The 19,560-nt window shown below is 43.7% G+C and overlaps 1 long non-coding RNA gene across 1 annotated transcript in view; it reads right to left on the bottom strand.

The window, feature by feature from the left end:
- Positions 1 to 19,142, bottom strand: part of LOC142683563 (uncharacterized) — a 28,323-nt gene extending 9,181 nt beyond the window's left edge. Inside the window, exons 1-3 of the long non-coding RNA XR_012853971.1 lie at positions 19,074 to 19,142; positions 14,794 to 14,867; positions 6,219 to 6,292 (exon numbers count right to left, since the gene is read on the bottom strand). This is a non-coding gene — a long non-coding RNA (uncharacterized LOC142683563). The remainder of the gene's footprint in view (positions 1 to 6,218; positions 6,293 to 14,793; positions 14,868 to 19,073) is intronic.
- Between the last annotated feature and the right edge of the window lie 418 nt (positions 19,143 to 19,560).

The following is a 19,560-nucleotide window of genomic DNA, read 5'->3' as shown; positions in this document are numbered from 1 at the left end:
CGCTGAAAAGGCCTTCGATAGGGTCGACTGGAGGTTTATTCAAAGTGCCTTAGAAAAATTTAAGTTTCCCCAGCCCTTTATAAGTGCTATATTCTCCCTATACTCAAAGCCTTCAGCCAAAATTAGAGTAAATGGAATATTGTCCGCCCCTTTCTTCATAAAAAATGGTACCAGACAGGGCTGTCCCCTCTCCCCGGCTCTTTTTATTTTGGCTCTAGAGCCACTATTATTACATATTAGACAACATGAAGAGGTTAGAGGATTGAAGGTAGGGGCGGTAGTGCATAAAATTGCAGCATTCGCCGATGATCTCCTTTTATTTATCACCAACCCACTGTCGGCCCTGCCACACCTACTGACGCTATTCGATGAGTTTGGTTTTGTTTCCAACTTCAAAATAAATCTCAGCAAGTCGGAAGCGTTAAATATTAATGTCTCCTCCCGGACCATTCTTAAATTGCAAAGTTGTACCCCCTTCAGGTGGCCACCCAGGGCTATAAAATTTCTGGGGGTTATGATTGCTGCTGACCTGAGGGAGCTCTTTAGTCTCAATTATAAAGCCCTCTTTGCCAAGATCCGTAAGCAATTGTTATCCATGAGACTACCGTTTCTGTCGTGGTTTGGTAGGAAGAACTTACTCGCCACTTACATACTTCCGCAGATTACGTATCTGGTGTGTGCTTTACCTATAGATGTTCCGAAGAGCTACTTTAGGAACTTCAAGTCCCTGTTCATTTCCTTTCTATGGGGTTCTAAGAGGTCCAGATTAGCATACTCCTTCCTGATACAAAAGAAGGAGCAAGGGGGCATCTCCTTACCGGATCTGGAAACATATTTTATAGCGAACCATTTAGCCCGCTGGACGCAACTGGCAGACGGGGGTAATACCTCTCTGTCTGTGGTTATGGAAAGAATCCTCATGGGACCAGAGATGCTTGGATTGCTATGGGTTCGTTCTGCCTCGCACTACCCAAAGGGATATTTGTGCCCAATCACTAGGGGAACGATGGCGGTGTGTCACACGGCAAGAGCCTTGAATATGTCAAAACAGCTCCTCTCACCCCTTGCTCCCTTGAGTGTCCTGCCCTCATATTTGGGTAGACCGTACGATAGAACAGCGGATTTTTGGAGGTGCTTAAATAAGGTACAAATATCTGAATTGTGGGGGCTAGATGGGCCGCCTGACTTGCGCTCGGTCTTTAGGGGACGGGATCTGAAACAACCAAACGCACTACAACTGGCAGATTATACAACTACCATTGCTATGTTCAAAGCTCAGTCACCTCCTTTAAAAGTAGACCCGACCTGGTTAGAAAACTATATATTATTACCGGCCACCCCGCCTAAGGTTCTGTCTAAATTGTATAAAGGCATTCTATTGGAGACATCTTCGCAAAAACCTCATTTTGTGAGACAGTGGGAAAGGGAGTTGGGCTTGTCTTTCTCCAAAGAGGAAGTAGGGTTTATATTAAAAGCCGCTCAGGGGTTTTCTACGTGTGTACGCATACGAGAGAATTCCTACAAGCTGGTTACGCGTTGGTACCGAACCCCGGACTTCCTATCCTCTATAGGTTTAGTCCCTGAGAATTTATGTTGGAGGTGCCGAGAGGGTCCAGGCACCTTCCTTCACATCTCGTGGTCGTGCCCCAAAATGTTAAGCAATTGGAGGGGGGTTGAAAAAATAATAAATTCTGTCTGCTCTACAAATATTACACTAACACCTGCATTGGTACTGCTCTGGTTGCCAATACCTGATTTTACTCCGTCTGTACACAGTCTCCCGACCCACATGATCTCTGCTGCTAAATTGCTAGTACCTACCTTTTGGAGACAGCCTTACCCGCCGACAGTGGAGCTATGGTTAGATAAAATGCAGCAGATATGTAGATTGGAGGAAATGGCTGCCTGGATAAATCATTCAAGGGAGAGATATCTGAATATATGGAAACCATGGTTGGTCAGGGGGGTGGGGGGGTCATAAGAACAAGCGTGATCCGCTTGCCTGCTCCTCTTCATGAGTAGATTGGGGGAGGTATGTACTACTGGATGGTCTGGGGTAGGGGTGCGAAGGGGCATGATATATGATATACGATATGTGGACAGGAGGGGAGAGTATACCATGTGTGTTATATTTTCTTTATGCATTTTTTGAGTCCGGCCCACACTGTATCCATAAACACTGTCTCCATAACTCAGCACAATCTGTTATTCACGTTATGTTATGCATTAAGAGACCCTTCAATTCAAGTCGAGTCCTGTTTGCATATTTTCGACCATTGTAATATGGTAATGTGACATAAAGGCGTGACACCGGAGGATGCTACTACCATGTTTTTATTTCCTCGTATTATGTCTTAGCTATTTTGTACCCTTACTGAGATGCATGTCAGTTCAGGGTTTTTGTGGGTTAGCTTGTATTGTGAGGATGTTGTTTCCTTTGCGATGTCTATCTGACGTCATTTTCAGAGAGATGTAATGACACCCATGACTTGTATTCCTGCTTTGTTTTCATTTTGCAAACCCTGATACCTGACCTGTATTGTATCGTATGATGTCTTCCCTTGTATGTTATGTTTATCAGTTTAATAAAAAGAGATTTTGCAAAAAAAACTATACTGTGCCACTCATAGTAAAAAAAGAAACATCGTCCACGCAAACCCTAAATCAAAAAGCCACGACAGTCACAATTTTCCAATGACAGCCAAAATGCACCTATGACAGCTACATTGTCCCACCACATCTAAATGGCTCCAATGACAGCCACAAAGTCCTCAGTGCCAGCCACATTTCCGCCACATAACAACCACAAAGTCATCAATGCCCCCTATGCAAATCACCATGCCTTCAATACCTGCTAAGCCAACCAAAATTCCCACATGACAACCGTAGTGCCTGTTGTGCCAGCTACAAGACCTTAAAAAAGGCCACAATGCTTTTCAGGTTAGCCACAATGCACTCACAACACCTACAATGCACCTTACTCCATCTACAATGCGCAATGCCAGCCACAAGGTTCTTATAATAGCCACATTATGCCCCATTTCATTTACATGGTCTCCTAAGTCACTAAAACCCCATGACACCCCCATTGATCCCATGACACACGCAATCTACGTTATCTCCACAAAAATGCCTTAATGGCAGCAACCACGCTGTCAGTGGCCACTATGCCAGCCACAAAGTCCCCATGCCAGCTACAGTGTACTTTATCCCAGCAGCAATGCCAGTGATACCCCTTATCCAAGCTACAATGACCACCCAAATGTCCTTTATTCAACACACAATGGCCTCAGTATCTATATGCAAACTACAATTAACCACATGACAGCCACAAAGCTCCCATGTAAGGCACAATGCGCCAATGACATTGCGCTCAATGACACCAAGGCATTTACAATGCCCAATGCTGGCAAAAATGCTCCTATAAGAGTGACTATGCCCTCATGAAACCCACAATGTCATTTATAAGGGACACAATGCCACTATGACAGTCAAATGCCCTCCATGACAGCCACAAAGCCACCAGAAAATCAACAATCATGCGACCACAATGTACTTTATCCATGCAACAATGCTGTCAATGCCCCTTATGCCAGCACGAAGGCCAAAATGGAAACCACCAAATGTCAATGCTCCTTTGCAAGCCACTATGCCTTTATTAAAGCCACAATGAACTCACTTTCCCCTTTGCTAACCAAGACATGACAGACACAAGTCCCCGTGCCAGCCATAATGACACCTGCAAGCCACAATATCCTCATGACACTCGCTATGTCCCATATCCCAGTCATAATATCCTCAATGTTAGCCACAACTTCCTCCCTGCCAGCCAACCACAAAGCCCCCATTACATCCAATACCACGTGACAGCCATAATGCTTCTAACCAATATCCCATATGGCAGCTAAAATGTCCCCATGACTGATACAAAGTCCAGTGTCCCTTATTCCTTTCACAATGCCCCTTATCCAAACCACATTGCTCTCAATGCCGCCTAAGTTAACTGCAATACAACCATGACAGCCACAATGGCTTCAATAGCCCTATGACAACTACAATGCCCCATGACAGTCATTATGCCAGGAGCCACAATGCCACTATGCGAGCCACAATGTACTTTAGCGCAGACACAGTGCTGCCAATGCCTCTTATGCCAGCCCCAATGCCCCCATGATCGTAAATTGTCCTCCATGCCAGCCACTGTGCTCTAAATGCCAGCTAAATTGCCCCCATGAAATCAACAATGTCCCATTTCCCAGTCAAAATGCAGCCATGACATCTGCAAGGTCCACAATGTCCCTTATCCCAGCCACTATGTTCCATGATAATATAATGCTCTCAATGCCAGCCATATTGTCCTCAATGCTCCCTAAGACAACATCAATAGAACCAGGACAACTAAAATGCCCCATGACAACCACTATGTCCTCATTGTCCACTTTAACAGACACAATGCTTACCTAAAATCCACAATGCCCCCCCATGACAGCCACTATCCCCAAATTACTCAAATGCGAGCCAGAATGCCCTAAGTGCCAATTACAAATTTATCGAACAACCAGAAATCCCTCAATTCTATCTATGCCAGCATCAATGCCACCACAAACGCCACATTGCACTCCATATCAGCCACAATGGCCTGAATGCCTTTTTTGCATACCTCAATGCTCCCATGACAACTACAAAGTCCCTATGTCAACCACAATTCCTCCTATGGCAGAAATGCCCACGTGCCAGCCACAGTGTTCCTCTGCAGCCATTATGCCCACATGTCTGCCACACTGTCCCTGAGTCCAGCCACAATATCTCAATTACAGCAACAATGATTTAAATTCCCCTTTTGCCAACGAAAATGAAGAAATGGCACAATGCCCTCCATGCCTTTCACAATGCCATTAATAGCCCTATTCCAACTAGATTGCCCCCATTCTACGCACAATGCCCCCAATGCAAGAAGAAATGAACACAGAACACCCACTATATATCTTATCCAAATAGCCAAATACCAGCCACAATGGCTCCCATTCAAGCAACAATGCACGCATAAGAGCCACTATGCCCCCATGACATCCACAATGTCCCTTATCCCAGCTACAAAAGCTCTATTACAGCCACAAGTCCCACAATGCCAGCCACATTATCCTTAATGCCCCCTTAGCCGTCCCACAATGCCAGCCACATTATCCTTAATGCCCCCTTAGCCATTCGGAATACAACCATGACAACCACAATTCACTTATTGCCTCTTAAGAGAACCATAATGCCCCAAGACAAACAAAATGATTTCATGACAACTACCACTTTCCCAAACATAATGCCCATTTTAATACCACATCTCCAACTAAGTCACAATGCCATCTAATGACAGCAACAATGCCTTCAATGCTAATTACAATTCCGCGAGGACAGTTACAATGTCCACATGACACCGGCTATATGTCTTATCCAAATAGCCAAATACCAGCCAAAATGGCTCCCATTCATGTAACAATGCACTCATGAGAGCCACTATGCCACATGACATCCACAATGTCCCTTATCCCAGCCACATTACTCTCCATGCCCTCTTAGCCATTCGGAATACAACCATGGCAACCACAATTCACTTATTGCCTCTTAATAATGCCCCAAGACAAACAAAATGCTCTCATGACAACTACCACATTCCCAAACACAATGCCCATTTTAATACCACATCTCCAACTAAGTCACAATGCCCTCATTGTTCACTTTACCAGTCACAATCCCAACACAAATATCACAATGCCTCAAAACAAGTCACAATGTCCTCATGACAGCCACACTATCCCTAATTCCCAGTCACGATGTTACCATAAAAGCCACAATATCCTCTGACAACAACAATCACGGAATGCATCGTATTACAGCAACAATGTCTTCAATGCTAATTACAATTCCGCGAGGACAGACCCTATGCCCTCAATTCTCCCTATGCCAGCCACAATACCCTCCATACCAGCCAAAAATTCCCCATTGGGGAAGTGGAGATGGTGATGAATGTGTATGTTGGAATGTAAATGCAGTGCACCCATGTGTAGAACACAAAGGCATTTACAATGCCCTTAAATATCTATAGCCAATATATGTACTACTAGACATATATCCTTATATACCTGGAAGGTATTACCACACCTCTGAAAGTCCAGAGCTAGAAACTAGCCTGATAATTATCAGTAATTAATAATAATATTAATTACCAGTCATTTGATTGCTCTATTGCCGCTGTCTGGAGGATTCCATATCTTGCTTCTCTTCACTTTCAAATAGACACCTAGAAAAAAAAAATCAAGAAAGAGGTGTGATAATACATTCCTGGTATATGCTATAGATGTATTGGAAACAGTAAAGAGATTTTAGTGTGCCTAGTTTCTAATGAAACCCCCAAATATTTTAAGGGCCAATTAAACCCTTTCTGTGATACATTCTGAGGAGCCAAATTAGAGATCCAACCTCAAGTCTTCCTATCCAAGAGTATTCACAAACCACCCCATCTTGACTAGAAGCTATAAGTAGGATATAATCAACTCTGATCACAACCCCAAAATTAGTCACCAATCACATCAAAGATCAGATGTCTAGAAGAAATAGCACTCTCCTCCACATCTGTATAAAACAGAAAACCATTCTACAATCTATTCAGTGGACCATTTACAACTCATATATGACATGGGCCTAAATGTGACCTAGAGAGGACACAATATAGCTATTATCAGTCATCATGAAGAATATCACACATTCAACAAAGACCTCACATGCGCCAGGTTAAGACACAAAGTGATATCACTAGTAGCGAAAATAGCTAGATGCTGACTTGCAAGTCATGGTCAAATCACTAGAGAGGCAAAGAAAATTAGACACATCAACTATACTGTGCCACTCATAGTAAAAAAAGAAACATCGTCCACGCAAACCCTAAATTAAAAAGCCACGACAGTCACAATTTTCCAATGACAGCCAAAATGCACCTATGACAGCTACATTGTCCCACCACATCTAAATGGCTCCAATGACAGCCACAAAGTCCTCAGTGCCAGCCACATTTCCGCCACATAACAACCACAAAGTCATCAATGCCCCCTATGCAAATCACCATGCCTTCAATACCTGCTAAGCCAACCAAAATTCCCACATGACAACCGTAGTGCCTGCCGTGCCAGCTACAAGACCTTAAAAAAGGCCACAATGCTTTTCAGGTTAGCCACAATGCACTCACAACACCCACAATGCACCTTATTCCATCTACAATGCACCATGCCAGCCACAAGGTTCTTATAATAGCCACATTATGCCCCATGTCATTTACATGGTCTCCTAAGTCACTAAAACCCCATGACACCCCCATTGATACCATGACACACGCAATCTACGTTATCTCCACAAAAATGCCTTAATGGTAGCAACCACGCTGTCAGTGGCCACTATGCCAGCCACAAAGTCCCCATGCCAGCTACAGTGTACTTTATCCCAGCAGCAATGCCGGTGATACCCCTTATCCAAGCTACAATGACCACCCAAATGTCCTTTATTCAACACACAATGGCCTCAGTATCTATATGCAAACTACAATTAACCACATGACAGCCACAAAGCTCCCATGTAAGGCACAATGCGCCAATGACAATGACATTGCGCTCAATGACACCAAGGCATTTACAATGCCCAATGCTGGCAATAATGCTCCTATAAGAGTGACTATGCCCTCATGAAACCCACAATGTCATTTATAAGGGACACAATGCCACTATGACAGTCAAATGCCCTCCATGACAGCCACAAAGCCACCAGAAAATCAACAATCATGCGACCACAATGTACTTTATCCATGCAACAATGCTGTCAATGCCCCTTATGCCAGCCCGAAGGCCAAAATGGAAACCACCAAATGTCAATGCTCCTTTGCAAGCCACTATGCCTTTATTAAAGCCACAATGAACTCACTTTCCCCTTTGCTAACCAAGACATGACAGACACAAGTCCCCGTGCCAGCCATAATGACACCTGCAAGCCACAATATCCTCATGACACTCGCTATGTCCCATATCCCAGTCATAATATCCTCAATGTTAGCCACAACTTCCTCACTGCCAGCCAACCACAAAGCCCCCATTACATCCAATACCACGTGACAGCCATAATGCTTCTAACCAATATCCCATATGGCAGCTAAAATGTCCCCATGACAGATACAAAGCCCAGTGTACCTTATTCCTTTCACAATGCCCCTTATCCAAACCACATTGCTCTCAATGCCGCCTAAGTTAACTGCAATACAACCATGACAGCCACAATGGCTTCAATAGCCCTATGACAACTACAATGCCCCATGACAGTCATTATGCCAGGAGCCACAATGCCACTATGCGAGCCACAATGTACTTTAGCGCAGACACAGTGCTGCCAATGCCTCTTATGCCAGCCCCAATGCCCCCATGATCGTAAATTGTCCTCCATGCCAGCCACTGTGCTCTAAATGCCAGCTAAATTGCCCCCATGAAATCAACAATGTCCCATTTCCCAGACAAAATGCAGCCATGACATCTGCAAGGTCCACAATGTCCCTTATCCCAGCCACTATGTTCCATGATAATCTAATGCTCTCAATGCCAGCCATATTGTCCTCAATGCTCCCTAAGCCAACATCAATAGAACCAGGACAACTAAAATGCCCCATGACAACCACTATGTCCTCATTGTCCACTTTACCAGACACAATGCTTACCTAAAATCCACAATGCCCCCCCATGACAGCCACTATCCCCAAATTACTCATATGCGAGCCACAATGCCCTAAGTGCCAATTACAAATTTATCGAACAACCCGAAATCCCTCAATTCTATCTATGCCAGCATCAATGCCACCACAAACGCCACATTGCACTCCATATCAGCCACAATGGCCTGAATGGCTTTTTTGCTGCCTTTTTTGCATACCTCAACGCTCCCATGACAACTACAAAGTCCCTATGTCAACCACAATTCCTCCTATGACAGCAATGCGCACGTGCCAGCCACAGTGTTCCTCTGGAGCCATTATGCCCACATGTCTGCCACACTGTCCCTGAGCCCAGGCACAATATCTCCATTACAGCCACAATGTTCTCAATTCCCCTTTTGCCAACGAAAATGAAGAAATGGCACAATGCCCTCCATGCCTTTCACAATGCCATTAATAGCCCTATTCCAACTAGATTGCCCCCATTCTACGCACAATGCCCCCAATGCAAGAAGAAATGCCCACAGAACACCCACTATATATCTTATCCAAATAGCCAAATACCAGCCACAATGGCTCCCATTCAAGCAACAATGCACTCATAAGAGCCACTATGCCACATGACATCCACAATGTCCCTTATCCCAGCTACAAAAGCTCTATTACAGCCACAAGTCCCACAATGCCAGCCACATTATCCTTAATGCCCCCTTAGCCGTCCCACAATGCCACACACATTATCCTTAATGCCCCCTTAGCCATTCGGAATACAACCATGACAACCACAATTCACTTATTGCCTCTTAAGAGAACCATAATGCCCCAAGACAAACAAAATGATTTCATGACAACTACCACTTTCCCAAACACAATGCCCATTTTAATACCACATCTCCAACTAAGTCACAAAGCCATCTAATGACAGCAACAATGCCTTCAATGCTAATTACAATTCCGCGAGGACAGTTACAATGTCCACATGACACCGGCTATATGTCTTATCCAAATAGCCAAATACCAGCCAAAATGGCTCCCATTCATGTAACAATGCACTCATGAGAGCCACTATGCCACATGACATCCACAATGTCCCTTATCCCAGCCACATTACTCTCCATGCCCTCTTAGCCATTCGGAATACAACCATGGCAACCACAATTCACTTATTGCCTCTTAATAATGCCCCAAGACAAACAAAATGCTCTCATGACAACTACCACATTCCCAAACACAATGCCCATTTTAATACCACATCTCCAACTAAGTCACAATGCCCTCATTGTTCACTTTACCAGTCACAATGCCAACACAAATATCACAATGCCTCCAAAAAAGTCACAATGTCCTCATGACAGCCACACTATCCCTAATTCCCAGTCACGATGTTACCATAAAAGCCATAATGTCCTCTGACAACAACAATCACGGAATGCATCGTATTACAGCAACAATGTCTTCAATGCTAATTACAATTCCGCGAGGACAGACCCTATGCCCTCAATTCTCCCTATGCCAGCCACAATACCCTCCATACCAGCCAAAAATTCCCATTGGGGAAGTGGAGATGGTGATGAATGTGTACGTTGGAATGTAAATGCAGTGCACCCATGTGTAGAACACAAAGGCATTTACAATGCCCTTAAATATCTATAGCCAATATATGTACTACTAGACATATATCCTTATATACCGGGAAGGTATTACCACACCTCTGAAAGTCCAGAGCTAGAAACTAGCCTGATAATTATCAGTAATTAATAATAATATTAATTACCAGTCATTTGATTCCTCTATTGCCGCTGTCTGGAGGATTCCATATCTTGCTTCTCTTCACTTTCAAAAAGACACCTAGAAAAAAAAAATCAAGAAAGAGGTGTGATAATACATTCCTGGTATATGCTATAGATGTATTGGAAACAGTAAAGAGATTTTAGTGTGCCTAGTTTCTAATGAAACCCCCAAATATTTTAAGGGCCAATTAAACCCTTTCTGTGATACATTCTGAGGAGCCAAATTAGAGATCCAACCTCAAGTCTTCCTATCCAAGAGTATGCACAAACCACCCCATCTTGACTAGAAGCTATAAGTAGGATATAATCAACTCTGATCACAACCCCAAAATTAGTCACCAATCACATCAAAGATCAGATGTCTAGAAGAAATAGCACTCTCCTCCACATCTGTATAAAACAGAAAACCATTCTACAATCTATTCAGTGGACCATTTACAACTCATATATGACATGGGCCTAAATGTGACCTAGAGAGGACACAATATAGCTATTATCAGTCATCATGAAGAATATCACACATTCAACAAAGACCTCACATGCGCCAGGTTAAGACACAAAGTGATATCACTAGTAGCGAAAATAGCTAGATGCTGACTTGCAAGTCGTGGTCAAATCACTAGAGAGGCAAAGAAAATTAGACACATCAACTATACTGTGCCACTCATAGCAAAAAAAGAAACATCGTCCACGCAAACCCTAAATTAAAAAGCCACGACAGTCACAATTTTCCAATGACAGCCAAAATGCACCTATGACAGCTACATTGTCCCACCACATCTAAATGGCTCCAATGACAGCCACAAAGTCCTCAGTGCCAGCCACATTTCCGCCACATAACAACCACAAAGTCATCAATGCCCCCTATGCAAATCACCATGCCTTCAATACCTGCTAAGCCAACCAAAATTCCAACATGACAGCCGTAGTGCCTGCCGTGCCAGCTACAAGACCTTAAAAAAAGCCACAATGCTTTTCAGGTTAGCCACAATGCACTCACAACACCCACAATGCACCTTATTCCATCTACAATGCGCCATGCCAGCCACAAGGTTCTTATAATAGCCACATTATGCCCCATGTCATTTACATGGTCTCCTAAGTCACTAAAACCCCATGACACCCCCATTGATCCCATGACACACGCAATCTACGTTATCTCCACAAAAATGCCTTAATGGCAGCAACCACGCTGTCAGTGGCCACTATGCCAGCCACAAAGTCCCCATGCCAGCTACAGTGTACTTTATCCCAGCAGCAATGCCGGTGATACCCCTTATCCAAGCTACAATGACCAACCAAATGTCCTTTATTCAACACACAATGGCCTCAGTATCTATATGCAAACTACAATTAACCACATGACAGCCACAAAGCTCCCATGTAAGGCACAATGCGCCAATGACAATGACATTGCGCTCAATGACACCAAGGCATTTACAATGCCCAATGCTGGCAATAATGCTCCTATAAGAGTGACTATGCCCTCATGAAACCCACAATGTCATTTATAAGGGACACAATGCCACTATGACAGTCAAATCCATGACAGCCACAAAGCCACCAGAAAATCAACAATCATGCGACCACAATGTACTTTATCCATGCAACAATGCTGTCAATGACCCTTATGCCAGCCCGAAGGCCAAAATGGAAACCACCAAATGTCAATGCTCCTTTGCAAGCCACTATGCCTTTATTAAAGCCACAATGAATTCACTTTCCCCTTTGCTAACCAAGACATGACAGACAAGTCCCCGTGCCAGCCATAATGACATCTGCAAGCCACAATATCCTCATGACACTCGCTATGTCCCATATCCCAGTCATAATATCCTCAGTGTTAGCCACAACTTCCTCACTGCCAGCCAACCACAAAGCCCCCATTACATCCAATACCACGTGACAGCCATAATGCTTCTAACCAATATCCCATATGGCAGCTAAAATGTCCCCATGACAGATACAAAGTCCAGTGTCCCTTATTCCTTTCACAATGCCCCTTATCCAAACCACATTGCTCTCAATGCCGCCTAAGTTAACTGCAATACAACCATGACAGCCACAATGGCTTCAATAGCCCTATGACAACTACAATGCCCCATGACAGTCATTATGCCAGGAGCCACAATGCCACTATGCGAGCCACAATGTACTTTAGCGCAGACACAGTGCTGCCAATGCCTCTTATGCCAGCCCCAATGCCCCCATGATCGTAAATTGTCCTCCATGCCAGCCACAGTGCTCTAAATGCCAGCTAAATTGCCCCCATGAAATCAACAATGTCCCATTTCCCAGTCAAAATGCAGCCATGACATCTGCAAGGTCCACAATGTCCCTTATCCCAGCCACTATGCTCCATGATAATCTAATGCTCTCAATGCCAGCCATATTGTCCTCAATGCTCCCTAAGCCAACATCAATAGAACCAGGACAACTAAAATGCCCCATGACAACCACTATGTCCTCATTGTCCACTTTACCAGACATAATGCTTACCTAAAATCCACAATGCCCCCCCATGACAGCCACTATCCCCAAATTACTCATATGCGAGCCACAATGCCCTAAGTGCCAATTACAAATTTATCGAACAACCCGAAATCCCTCAATTCTATCTATGCCAGCATCAATGCCACCACAAACGCCACATTGCACTCCATATCAGCCACAATGGCCTGAATGGCTTTTTTGCTGCCTTTTTTGCATACCTCAACGCTCCCATGACAACTACAAAGTCCCTATGTCAACCACAATTCCTCCTATGACAGCAATGCGCACGTGCCAGCCACAGTGTTCCTCTGGAGCCATTATGCCCACATGTCTGCCACAATGTCCCTGAGCCCAGGCACAATATCTCCATTACAGCCACAATGTTCTCAATTCCCCTTTTGCCAATGAAAATGAAGAAATGGCACAATGCCCTCCATGCCTTTCACAATGCCATTAATAGCCCTATTCCAACTAGATTGCCCCCATTCTACGCACAATGCCCCCAATGCAAGAAGAAATGCCCACAGAACACCCACTATATATCTTATCCAAATAGCCAAATACCAGCCACAATGGCTCCCATTCAAGCAACAATGCACTCATAAGAGCCACTATGCCCCCATGACATCCACAATGTCCCTTATCCCAGCTACAAAAGCTCTATTACAGCCACAAGTCCCACAATGCCAGCCACATTATCCTTAATGCCCCCTTAGCCGTCCCACAATGCCAGCCACATTATCCTTAATGCCCCCTTAGCCATTCGGAATACAACCATGACAACCACAATTCACTTATTGCCTCTTAAGAGAACCATAATGCCCCAAGACAAACAAAATGATTTCATGACAACTACCACTTTCCCAAACATAATGCCCATTTTAATACCACATCTCCAACTAAGTCACAATGCCATCTAATGACAGCAACAATGCCTTCAATGCTAATTAAAATTCCGCGAGGACAGTTACAATGTCCACATGACACCGGCTATATGTCTTATCCAAATAGCCAAATACCAGCCAAAATGGCTCCCATTCATGTAACAATGCACTCATGAGAGCCACTATGCCACATGACATCCACAATGTCCCTTATCCCAGCCACATTACTCTCCATGCCCTCTTAGCCATTCGGAATACAACCATGGCAACCACAATTCACTTATTGCCTCTTAATAATGCCCCAAGACAAACAAAATGCTCTCATGACAACTACCACATTCCCAAACACAATGCCCATTTTAATACCACATCTCCAACTAAGTCACAATGCCCTCATTGTTCACTTTACCAGTCACAATCCCAACACAAATATCACAATGCCTCCAAAAAAGTCACAATGTCCTCATGACAGCCACACTATCCCTAATTCCCAGTCACGATGTTACCATAAAAGCCACAATGTCCTCTGACAACAGCAATCACAGAATGCATCGTATTACAGCAACAATGTCTTCAATGCTAATTACAATTCCGCGAGGACAGACCCTATGCCCTCAATTCTCCCTATGCCAGCCACAATACCCTCCATACCAGCCAAAAATTCCCCATTGGGGAAGTGGAGATGGTGATGAATGTGTATGTTGGAATGTAAATGCAGTGCACCCATGTGTAGAACACAAAGGCATTTACAATGCCCTTAAATATCTATAGCCAATATATGTACTACTAGACATATATCCTTATATACCGGGAAGGTATTACCACACCTCTGAAAGTCCAGAGCTAGAAACTAGCCTGATAATTATCAGTAATTAATAATAATATTAATTACCAGTCATTTGATTGCTCTATTGCCGCTGTCTGGAGGATTCCATATCTTGCTTCTCTTCGCTTTCAAATAGACACCTAGAAAAAAAAAATCAAGAAAGAGGTGTGATAATACATTCCTGGTATATGCTATAGATGTATTGGAAACAGTAAAGAGATTTTAGTGTGCCTAGTTTCTAATGAAACCCCCAAATATTTTAAGGGCCAATTAAACCCTTTCTGTGATACATTCTGAGGAGCCAAATTAGAGATCCAACCTCAAGTCTTCCTATCCAAGAGTATGCACAAACCACCCCATCTTGACTAGAAGCTATAAGTAGGATATAATCAACTCTGATCACAACCCCAAAATTAGTCACCAATCACATCAAAGATCAGATGTCTAGAAGAAATAGCACTCTCCTCCACATCTGTATAAAACAGAAAACCATTCTACAATCTATTCAGTGGACCATTTACAACTCATATATGACATGGGCCTAAATGTGACCTAGAGAGGACACAATATAGCTATTATCAGTCATCATGAAGAATATCACACATTCAACAAAGACCTCACATGCGCCAGGTTAAGACACAAAGTGATATCACTAGTAGCGAAAATAGCTAGATGCTGACTTGCAAGTTGTGGCCAAATCACTAGAGAGGCAAAGAAAATTAGACACATCAACTATACTGTGCCACTCATAGTAAAAAAAGAAACATCGTCCACGCAAACCCTAAATTAAAAAGCCACGACAGTCACAATTTTCCAATGACAGCCAAAATGCACCTATGACAGCTACATTGTCCCACCACATCTAAATGGCTCCAATGACAGCCACAAAGTCCTCAGTGCCAGCCACAATTCCGCCACATAACAACCACAAAGTCATCAATGCCCCCTATGCAAATCACCATGCCTTCAATACCTGCTAAGCCAACCAAAATTCCCACATGACAACCGTAGTGCCTGCCGTGCCAGCTACAAGACCTTAAAAAAGGCCACAATGCTTTTCAGGTTAGCCACAATGCACTCACAACACCCACAATGCACCTTATTTCATCTACAATGCGCCATGCCAGCCACAAGGTTCTTATAATAGCCACATTATGCCCCATGTCATTTACATGGTCTCCTAAGTCACTAAAACCCCATGACACCCCCATTGATACCATGACACACGCAATCTACGTTATCTCCACAAAAATGCCTTAATGGCAGCAACCACGCTGTCAGTGGCCACTATGCCAGCCACAAAGTCCCCATGCCAGCTACAGTGTACTTTATCCCAGCAGCAATGCCGGTGATACCCCTTATCCAAGCTACAATGACCACCCAAATGTCCTTTATTCAACACACAATGGCCTCAGTATCTATATGCAAACTACAATTAACCACATGACAGCCACAAAGCTCCCATGTAAGGCACAATGCGCCAATGACAATGACATTGCGCTCAATGACACCAAGGCATTTACAATGCCCAATGCTGGCAATAATGCTCCTATAAGAGTGACTATGCCCTCATGAAACCCACAATGTCATTTATAAGGGACACAATGCCACTATGACAGTCAAATGCCCTCCATGACAGCCACAAAGCCACCAGAAAATCAACAATCATGCGACAACAATGTACTTTATACATGCAACAATGCTGTCAATGCCCCTTATGCCAGCCCGAAGGCAAAAATGGAAACCACCAAATGTCAATGCTCCTTTGCAAGCCACTATGCCTTTATTAAAGCCACAATGAACTCACTTTCCCCTTTGCTAACCAAGACATGACAGACACAAGTCCCCGTGCCAGCCATAATGACACCTGCAAGCCACAATATCCTCATGACACTCGCTATGTCCCATATCCCAGTCATAATATCCTCAATGTTAGCCACAACTTCCTCCCTGCCAGCCAACCACAAAGCCCCCATTACATCCAATACCACGTGACAGCCATAATGCTTCTAACCAATATCCCATATGGCAGCTAAAATGTCCCCATGACAGATACAAAGTCCAGTGTCCCTTATTCCTTTCACAATGCCCCTTATCCAAACCACATTGCTCTCAATGCCGCCTAAGTTAACTGCAATACAACCATGACAGCCACAATGGCTTCAATAGCCCTATGACAACTACAATGCCCCATGACAGCCATTATGCCAGGAGCCACAATGCCACTATGCGAGCCACAATGTACTTTAGCGCAGACACAGTGCTGCCAATGCCTCTTATGCCAGCCCCAATGCCCCCATGATCGTAAATTGTCCTCCATGCCAGCCATTGTGCTCTAAATGCCAGCTAAATTGCCCCCATGAAATCAACAATGTCCCATTTCCCAGTCAAAATGCAGCCATGACATCTGCAAGGTCCACAATGTCCCTTATCCCAGCCACTATGTTCCATGATAATCTAATGCTCTCAATGCCAGCCATATTGTCCTCAATGCTCCCTAAGCCAACATCAATAGAACCAGGACAACTAAAATGCCCCATGACAACCACTATGTCCTCATTGTCCACTTTACCAGACACAATGCTTACCTAAAATCCACAATGCCCCCCCATGACAGCAACTATCCCCAAATTACTCATATGCGAGCCACAATGCCCTAAGTGCCAATTACAAATTTATCGAACAACCAGAAATCCCTCAATTCTATCTATGCCAGCATCAATGCCACCACAAACGCCACATTGCACTCCATATCAGCCACAATGGCCTGAATGCCTTTTTTGCATACCTTAATGCTCCCATGACAACTACAAAGTCCCTATGTCAACCACAATTCCTCCTATGGCAGAAATGCCCACGTGCCAGCCACAGTGTTCCTCTGCAGCCATTATGCCCACATGTCTGCCACACTGTCCCTGAGTCCAGCCACAATATCTCAATTACAGCAACAATTATCTCAATTCCCCTTTTGCCAACGAAAATGAAGAAATGGCACAATGCCCTCCATGCCTTTCACAATGCCATTAATAGCCCTATTCCAACTAGATTGCCCCCATTCTACGCACAATGCCCCTAATGCAAGAAGCAATGCCCACAGAACACCCACTATATATCTTATCCAAATAGCCAAATACCAGCCACAATGGCTCCCATTCAAGCAACAATGCACGCATAAGAGCCACTATGCCCCCATGACATCCACAATGTCCCTTATCCCAGCTACAAAAGCTCTATTACAGCCACAAGTCCCACAATGCCAGCCACATTATCCTTAATGCCCCCTTAGCCGTCCCACAATGCCAGCCACATTATCCTTAATGCCCCCTTAGCCATTCGGAATACAACCATGACAACCACAATTCACTTATTGCCTCTTAAGAGAACCATAATGCCCCAAGACAAACAAAATGATTTCATGACAACTACCACTTTCCCAAACATAATGCCCATTTTAATACCACATCTCCAACTAAGTCACAATGCCATCTAATGACAGCAACAATGCCTTCAATGCTAATTACAATTCCGCGAGGACAGTTACAATGTCCACATGACACCGGCTATATGTCTTATCCAAATAGCCAAATACCAGCCAAAATGGCTCCCATTCATGTAACAATGCACTCATGAGAGCCACTATGCCACATGACATCCACAATGTCCCTTATCCCAGCCACATTACTCTCCATGCCCTCTTAGCCATTCGGAATACAACCATGGCAACCACAATTCACTTATTGCCTCTTAATAATGCCCCAAGACAAACAAAATGCTCTCATGACAACTACCACATTCCCAAACACAATGCCCATTTTAATACCACATCTCCAACTAAGTCACAATGCCCTCATTGTTCACTTTACCAGTCACAATCCCAACACAAATATCACAATGCCTCCAAAAAAGTCACAATGTCCTCATGACAGCCACACTATCCCTAATTCCCAGTCACGATGTTACCATAAAAGCCACAATGTCCTCTGACAACAACAATCACAGAATGCATCGTATTACAGCAACAATGTCTTCAATGCTAATTACAATTCCGCGAGGACAGACCCTATGCCCTCAATTCTCCCTATGCCAGCCACAATACCCTCCATACCAGCCAAAAATTCCCCATTGGGGAAGTGGAGATGGTGATGAATGTGTATGTTGGAATGTAAATGCAGTGCACCCATGTGTAGAACACAAAGGCATTTACAATGCCCTTAAATATCTATAGCCAATATATGTACTACTAGACATATATCCTTATATACCGGGAAGGTATTACCACACCTCTGAAAGTCCAGAGCTAGAAACTAGCCTGATAATTATCAGTAATTAATAATAATATTAATTACCAGTCATTTGATTGCTCTATTGCCGCTGTCTGGAGGATTCCATATCTTGCTTCTCTTCACTTTCAAATAGACACCTAGAAAAAAAAAATCAAGAAAGAGGTGTGATAATACATTCCTGGTATATGCTATAGATGTATTGGAAACAGTAAAGAGATTTTAGTGTGCCTAGTTTCTAATGAAACCCCCAAATATTTTAAGGGCCAATTAAACCCTTTCTGTGATACATTCTGAGGAGCCAAATTAGAGATCCAACCTCAAGGGTGGATAGACAAAAAATAGAAAAATGGAGACCATGACTAAGGACGCGTGTAGCGTTTGAAACGCGTAGGCTTTACCTACTACAGATATCTTTCCCTCACACTACTAGGACTGCACACTCTCAAGCTTCCATCCTGGTGATTTTCTCATTTTTAGTAGAAATTTTTTCATTAAACTTGGAACGTTGTTCCATTTTACTCCACAAATCTACGCTGGATCCAAATCCTTC

This window comes from Rhinoderma darwinii (genome assembly GCF_050947455.1).
Source record: "Rhinoderma darwinii isolate aRhiDar2 chromosome 3 unlocalized genomic scaffold, aRhiDar2.hap1 SUPER_3_unloc_7, whole genome shotgun sequence".
Taxonomy (NCBI): Eukaryota; Metazoa; Chordata; class Amphibia; order Anura; family Rhinodermatidae; genus Rhinoderma; species Rhinoderma darwinii.
The sequence above is the reverse complement of the archived record's forward strand: the minus strand, read 5'-3'. Positions and strand labels throughout refer to the sequence as shown.